The sequence below is a fragment of the Ornithodoros turicata genome, chromosome 8, assembly GCF_037126465.1.
Source record: "Ornithodoros turicata isolate Travis chromosome 8, ASM3712646v1, whole genome shotgun sequence".
NCBI classification, from domain to species: domain Eukaryota; kingdom Metazoa; phylum Arthropoda; class Arachnida; order Ixodida; family Argasidae; genus Ornithodoros; species Ornithodoros turicata.
The window spans coordinates 9,355,517-9,362,784 of NC_088208.1; the positions used below are offsets into that span (position 1 = coordinate 9,355,517).

The following is a 7,268-nucleotide window of genomic DNA, read 5'->3' on the forward strand; positions in this document are numbered from 1 at the left end:
GGGAACACGACATAGCTCACTCCCTTCTCTCTGATGTAGGCCCCACGCTTTCTCTCGTCCTTCCTCCGCGACTACCGCGCCCCTTAACTGCTCTCTTCCACCGCATGAGGCTCAACGTTGCCTTTCCACCTGCCTTTCAACACCGTCTCGGCTCCACCTCGTCTTCCCTCTGCCCCACTTGTGGGGTGCACGGCGACCTCAGCCACGTCATCCTGGCTTGTGGGCAATACCACCACGAGCGTGCCCTAATGGAACTCTCTATGCAACCCATTGACAAGCGGCCGTTCAACCTAGCGAAGATCCTCGGTCCGTGGTCGAATGCTACCCACCAGACGCAGGGCCTTCGTCTTCTGGCGGAGTACTTGTGCTCCACCGGTCTGGCGACGGCTCTTTGAAAGCCCCATCATGATCCCTTCATCCTCCCCCAACGCGAAATAGACCAGTGTACCGCCTCAGCGGCGGTGAATCGCCCACCCCATCACCATCCAATATATATGTGTGTGTGTGTGTGTATTTTTTAGTGATTCATTCCGAGGAGTTTATTCTCAAAGTTTATTTTGCGAAGCGTAGACCACAGTTATCCCCTGCTCTCATAGGCTTTTTTTGTTTATATGTGATTGTTAAAAGAGAAGCCCGTATAAGCCCGTGATTTTTGCTATTTGCCTGCTTGAGGTAAAATGGCGGGAGTATTCACATTGTTTCTCCTCATTATAAGCTGCTGGTGGCACGTCTGCCGCTGTAACGCGGAAACAAATTTACTGAGTGTGCCCACCTCTATCCATCTATTGTGTTTCGTCCTGGAAAGAGAACAGTCATGTTCATTTTCATGTCACCATATTTTTCTTTTTCACAGTGTCATGAAAACTCAGCAGAGAATAGGAGGCACAGAAATCCCAGCACAAATGATGTGGCGGTTCTACGAAGCGCAGGAGGAGCGGGTGAGGGACGTACTCTATGGCTGTTGCCGGAAATTATCGTATGTACCACCTCCTAGAATTAAGTGCTACAAATTTGCTTTCAGTACATGTGAGCTTGGCACGATTACAGTAAAATTTAATGCTTCTGATCTTCCTTATATTATATTATTATATGAGTGCGTCACCCTAAATTCTCTCTCTTGTTTTTCTTTTTTTCTGCACATATAGTGAGATGTTCAGATTGATATCCATCATGTGAGGCTGATTTGTTGAAGTCCGGATTGCGGAGTTGCCACTCCGGAGTTGGAATGATTCCGGAGTCATTCCAGATTTAGCAGAGCCTGAAACAGAATTGGAACGGAATGGCGGAAACTGTCCTAGGAATGGGAATGAAATGGTCTGGGTGCCCCGGAGGCAGTTTTGGTTTCAGCGTGCTGGTTTCTGACCTCGCACGCTTTGCGCCACACCTGCACACGGTTAAGAGTGAAATAACCTTGTCCTTGTGCTTTTTCCGTACTTGGTAATGTCAATCTCCTCTAGCACTGCTGGTCTTGCGAGTATGGTTACCGGTCCTTTTCTTTTATTGAGGGAATTAACGGAATGGAATTGAGTTGCTAAGCCATTACACGAGTGAGAACTGACAATACCTTTTCATTCCGAGGAATTGAAAGGAATGGTATCATAGCAAATCTCCATTCCTCGAAAGGGAATTGGAACGGAATTAGGGTACCCCATTCTGCAACCCTGGTTGAAGTGATTCTACCACTGTCGATTGCAGCCAATCCAGTAAGGGCGTTTCACTATTGCATTATGGTGTCGGTGTGTTTGTAGTCTTACTGCTGGCACTGATGTGTAAGTAATCGTAATAGTTTTATTGCGCAAAAATATATAAATGCTACAGCCGACCACATGGCCTAGACTGTGATCGAATGTTGCACGTTTTCGGCAATGCCATTGCGTGTGATATCCATGGGCACCCCGATTAATACGGTACACTAATCGTGTGCCATTTGCCGCCCTGGTAATAAGTCACAATACGGCTTCGTGGCGTTGAAGGTGTCACCCTAGTTGTCGCTCTTGTTGTGGTAGGTGTCGTTTGCGCTGTCTTCCGGGAGTTCGTTTTTTTCACATTCGGCTCCTTGTTCTTATTCTCCTCCTTGTTCTTAGTGAATTCGGGAGCTAGTACGCATTCACCGCGTATGCATATCTGAAGCGAGAGACAAGAATATTAGCTGTCCACCAGTTGAACCATGCTAGCAATTTTACGATATCAATAGACTTGAAAGGCATTTCACGAGCACAGCACCCTTTATTAAAAGCCTTCCGCCATCGCGAGCGACAATCTCAACAATAAAATCAATCAATAAAGAAAGGTTCGTACACCTAATAAAGAGGTCTCAACAGTGCAATATTACGCAGAAATTCGTAGAATTCGCATAATAACTAGAAACCAAGCCAGCGAAGAGGGACATCTCAGCATGGGAGCCGCCATGATGGATACGGTAGGCCTAGCGTCTTACGAACGGTGGCTCCTACGAGTTCCGTGCGCCATTCCTTCATGTCGCAGCACAAGGTTTAAACCGTACAATCAGGTACAATGCTCATTCCCTAGGGAATCCAAGCGCACAGGTGATGGCAGATAAAACAGACACACTTCCCTTCTACATCCACTATCATCTGTTATGTTCTGCATGGCCACTGCTTTCTGCTCTCTTTATTGCATGCCACAACTTTGTATTACACATATATATTTAAAAAAAACCTTTGCTCGTTCTGGAATTTTCCCCACGTAACCACTAACCTCTTTATCTTTCGCTATGCTTGCGAATTCTTGCCTGTTGTCCCGTTTCGTCCACGTGTTCGTGAACCTTCCATTTTTCTGTAACCGGTCTGTAGCCTAGATCACTACGTTCACATAATCCCCTCCACACTCTAACAAAGCAGCCATTCACTCCCGCCGTAGAAGCCCGTACGGACCCTTTCTTCCCTCCGGGCTGTTGACCCACAATTCGCATGAACCTTTAAACACGTCACACCTAACCCTTTAAATACCATGCCAATGATGAGGACGGTGCCCAGAAGAAGAACAGTCTCTGTTCGAAATATCGGCGGCTTCTGTCCTGAGGCAACTCCCTTCCTACATCTCTACCGGTTCGCTGGATTTCTACCCATCTACACTTCGCACACGGAGCCCAGCGGAAGCGAAAGCGACTTGCATTGGATTGGATATCATTGCGGCGAACGCACCTGATCTCCAGGCTGTGGCAAATCCGGCCGAATCCAAAATATCGATCATGACGCCTCCCTGACTTGGACATTGGGAGAGGGTCTTGCCCTCGTACAACTCCTTTGCTCTCCCCCATCACTCTCTCCCCTAGCTTTTCTTCTAGCCTCTCTTTATGATTTCTCTGCAGAAATGGGACACATTTTGCTTGTAGGGATGCAACAGAGCATATTTATTTGGGACCGCACGGTCGTGCCTCTTGCGCATTCCCTGTGAGTTGGACAACTTGACACCATGGTCCTTTTCGACTGTCCTGTATCTGTTTAACTATAGACTAATGGGACGATTCGGTCAAAGCAAGGTGTCATTTATCGTAGCATAGGTAATGAAAATAAGGTTTCATTAAAGCATGAAATTGTTGACGTAAGAACTGATATTAACATTTCGCAATCAGCCATGTACAGAAACAATAATTACACGTGCCGCAACAACTTTTTATATAGAGATATGGGGAAATGTCATATTGGAAATGTAACGAAATATGCTCCGTAGAAATCATAACGGGAGCGATTCGGAGAAAAGGTGTGAGAGACAGAGCAATGGAGAAATTGTAACGGATTTGTAAGGGTGAGCGAGACATCTTGAAACAGTGGCGTGGTCAAGGGGGATTTCGGGGAGGGGTTTATCTTTTGAGATACCTCCTAAATCTACTATCCTACCTTTTTTAGTGCATTTGGAATGAAGTGAAGGGTGAAATCCTTCTCCCCCGTGTAAGGTATTCATAGAAATCCTACAGAAATAGTTTGATGACTACCTCACTGTCTCGAAACGTCAAAATCCGGGATCCCTAGCGGAACCCATCTTGTATCCGTGAGGAAGCGTCCTAGCGTTCCCATCCCCAAGCTCCTTGTTGGTTGATTCACCCAACAGAACATTTACGGTACATGGACTGGTCGTGATCCTCGTGATAGAAGCGCGCAAGTCCGCCCTCAGTCGTTCATGACCAGCACACTGACAGAGGACGTGCTCAACAGCGTCTATTTCGTCACACTTCGAAGAGTCCAAGAAGTTACACTTCCCCGTACTACACATTGCGTTGTGTTAGCAACATTCATGCGTAGTGAATGCATTCACGCAATCCATCGAATAATAGTGAAGTTACGCCGCTCTCTCGCGTGGGATTTTCGACACCGTGATCAGTGGTCCACGAATAATGAAGTGACACTGCAGTTTTGAAATCGACTTGAACAGATGTGACTGTCCCTTTAAAGACATATGTCGTATAATCACGGCACGAGGGATGAACAACAAATAATGAGTGAGGAGTTTAATCTGCATGAGTGACACTCTACCACAAAAAGCATGAAAAATCCATGGCACCTGTAGTCCACAGATACTCATGGAGGGTAATACGGACTTGCGATACGCCAGCTATTCACTGGCATTAACAGGAGAAGGTTAACATTACCCAGAACAAATAAGCGGTATGATGTGATACGCGTCAGTTCGAAGGTCGTGTTAATGAATGGAACTGGCCTACATGGGTGGTCCATTTCATGCCTGTGTATGTTTTATTAGCCCCGATGAAAGGAAAATGCTTTCGTGTGATACTCTCGGGTCATAGCTCTTGAACTGAACATAAATAACTGTATGTGAGTTTCAGATTTTGATGATCAATTGCCATCGAAGGTTCATGCTATGAGTTTCAACCTCATGAGAGTGTCTTATAAGAATCTTGTAGCAATGTACCAGAACTGGTTTAAGTGTACCGTTTCAGCTGCTTGAAATTTAATGACCGCAGTCCACAGTCCTCGCGACCAACAAAGCATTCAAGAAGAAAACAAGAGGGTGATTTCGACAGAGGGCTTGCGTCGCGAGACCTCGATTTGCTTCACTCGGTTAAATACGCCTGGAGTGAAACACCGTTCATTCCACCACCATTCGCCATTCATTCACCAGCCATTCGGAAAAACCACGGTCCAACGCCGTGCAAGCGCCAAGGTTGCGGTTGCTGGCGATGACATGTGAAAAATGGTGATGCAGAAAGATCACAAAAGGTCACAAAAAAATTGCTTGACACTTCGCATTAAGTCTTCTCAAGTAATGGCATTGTTTTAACTTCGATACCTGGCCAGCCTTGATGTGAGAAGGAATCTACAGCTGCTAACCTAGTAGCAGCTGAGACAATTAAACATGCTTATTTGTTTATTTATGTACATACTCCAAGGGCCCTTAAAGGGCATACAGGGAGGAACACAAGGCTTAGGGGCCTGACAACGCCAAGTTACACTGTGCGATGGCAGTTGATCTAATACAGCATACCAACAGTGGTATTTGCAGCCATAGCCGCGTACTTCCGATTAAAGATCACTCTACAGTTATACCTACTCTATACAGGGTGTCTTTTTTCTTTCGATACAGATTTGTCTTTAAAAACCTATAAGGACTACAAACACCCGGTTGTCACTTGAATTATCCTGCGGACATTCTTGACCCTCTGTTGCGCAACCGTGGAGTGAATAATTACCTAAAAATCGATAATTAACTTTTTAATTATCAAAGATACATGATATGATACACCAATGAGAGCATCTGTTCCCTTCGATCACGTGATATCGAAGCCGTTTTCGGAACAAAAATCCGTTCGATAGATCATCCGCGAAATTTTTTGTTGTTGATTGCGCATCTTCGGAAACCCGTCATTCCTTCACCCCAATGTGAGAGGGGGAAGAGGCGGAGTGCCGCCTCTGCTCCGAAGCTTTAACTTTCAGAAGCAAAACAAAAACAAATGTATAGGTTGACGCTATCGGAACTGGCCTTATCTTGGGTTCCTTTTTTTTTCTCTTTATCGTTTTCTAGGACGCAAGAAGTGATAGTGCGCTTTTTCACCCTGTCACATTGGGGTGAAGGAAAGAAGCGTCTTCGAAGCTACGCAATGAGCAAAATAAAGAAGAAAATGGTGTAACTTCATGAATTTTTTGCGGACGATCTATCGAACGCATTTTTGTTCTGCAAACGGCAACAATATCACGTGACCGAAGGGAACGGTTGTTCTCCTTGGGACAACTTCGTACCGTTTATAATTAAAAAGCACGATTTTAGGTAATTATAGTCATTCGACGGTTCAGCAACAGATGGCCAAGAACGTCCTCCGGCGCAGTGATGATAGAAGTGAAAACGGGATGTCTATAGACCCTTATAGTCTTTTTATGAATAATCTGTATCGGTATAGCGTTTAACTTCAGCTCTACGTTACATCTACAAGGACGACATTTACTTTTGCCGTCCTATACATGCTGGGCGCTAGTTGGTAAGAATGCGCTGGATATATTATTGACATGCGCTAGCGCATTACGCTTGAGATGTGCACTCTGCAACGTTCTGCCTATAACGCTTGGTCAAGTTGTACAAGTGTCACTAATCTAATTCTGCTCGTCCACTTACCATGTTGTTCGTCTGGCAGGGTGTTCCGTCCAGGCCACTTGCAGTCCCAATGGCATATCGCCCCCCAGTACCTACGGGGAGGCTGCGGCACGGTACTTTACACCCAACGATTGGCCTAGCCTGAGGTAACGAAATCATTGGTAGAATTTGTAAGACATATTACAAAGATGGGGGCCCAGAAAGCTTTTAGAGTCTTTGCACATACGTGGTGGCCCCTCGGTTTGTAACAAAAACCGCGGTCCCCTTCCCGAACAATACTCCCATCTTGCAGTGATGATGTCTGTCGCATGACAGACGAAACGTCTGAGTAAACTTTGTTATTTTGTTAAGTTAAGTCGTAGTTTTTCTCCTTTTTTGTCCAGTTATGTCGTCTCCCGGCTTTTGAAGTATTTTCGCAAGACATATTTGGCAAGTGTACCCAGGCTATAAATAACTGCAAAGCGCTTCCGACCACAGCGTCCATCAACAACAAAAAAAGGGGGAAAGGGGTATGACGGCATTTAAAACTGTTACATATGCCTCAGAAATGGTTAGAACCGTGGTGCACAGCGCTTTTTTTTTTCATACAGCGAAACAGAGCGGCGTGATTCCGGATGCTCAGTGGCCAGGACAACGAAACTATTCTTTCACGTTTTTGCCCAACAGAAGCGTTGTTCAATTATTTAATTCCGTGTTACCACCGC

The 7,268-nt window shown here is 45.5% G+C and overlaps 1 long non-coding RNA gene across 1 annotated transcript; it reads right to left on the reverse strand.

Moving 5' to 3' along the window:
* Positions 1–1,768: 1,768 nt before the first annotated feature.
* On the reverse strand, positions 1,769–6,660 carry LOC135365913 (uncharacterized). Its single transcript, XR_010414006.1, has 2 exons — positions 6,586–6,660; positions 1,769–2,124 (listed from the first exon to the last, which is right to left on the reverse strand). It is a non-coding gene; the product is annotated as an uncharacterized LOC135365913 (long non-coding RNA).
* Between the last annotated feature and the right edge of the window lie 608 nt (positions 6,661–7,268).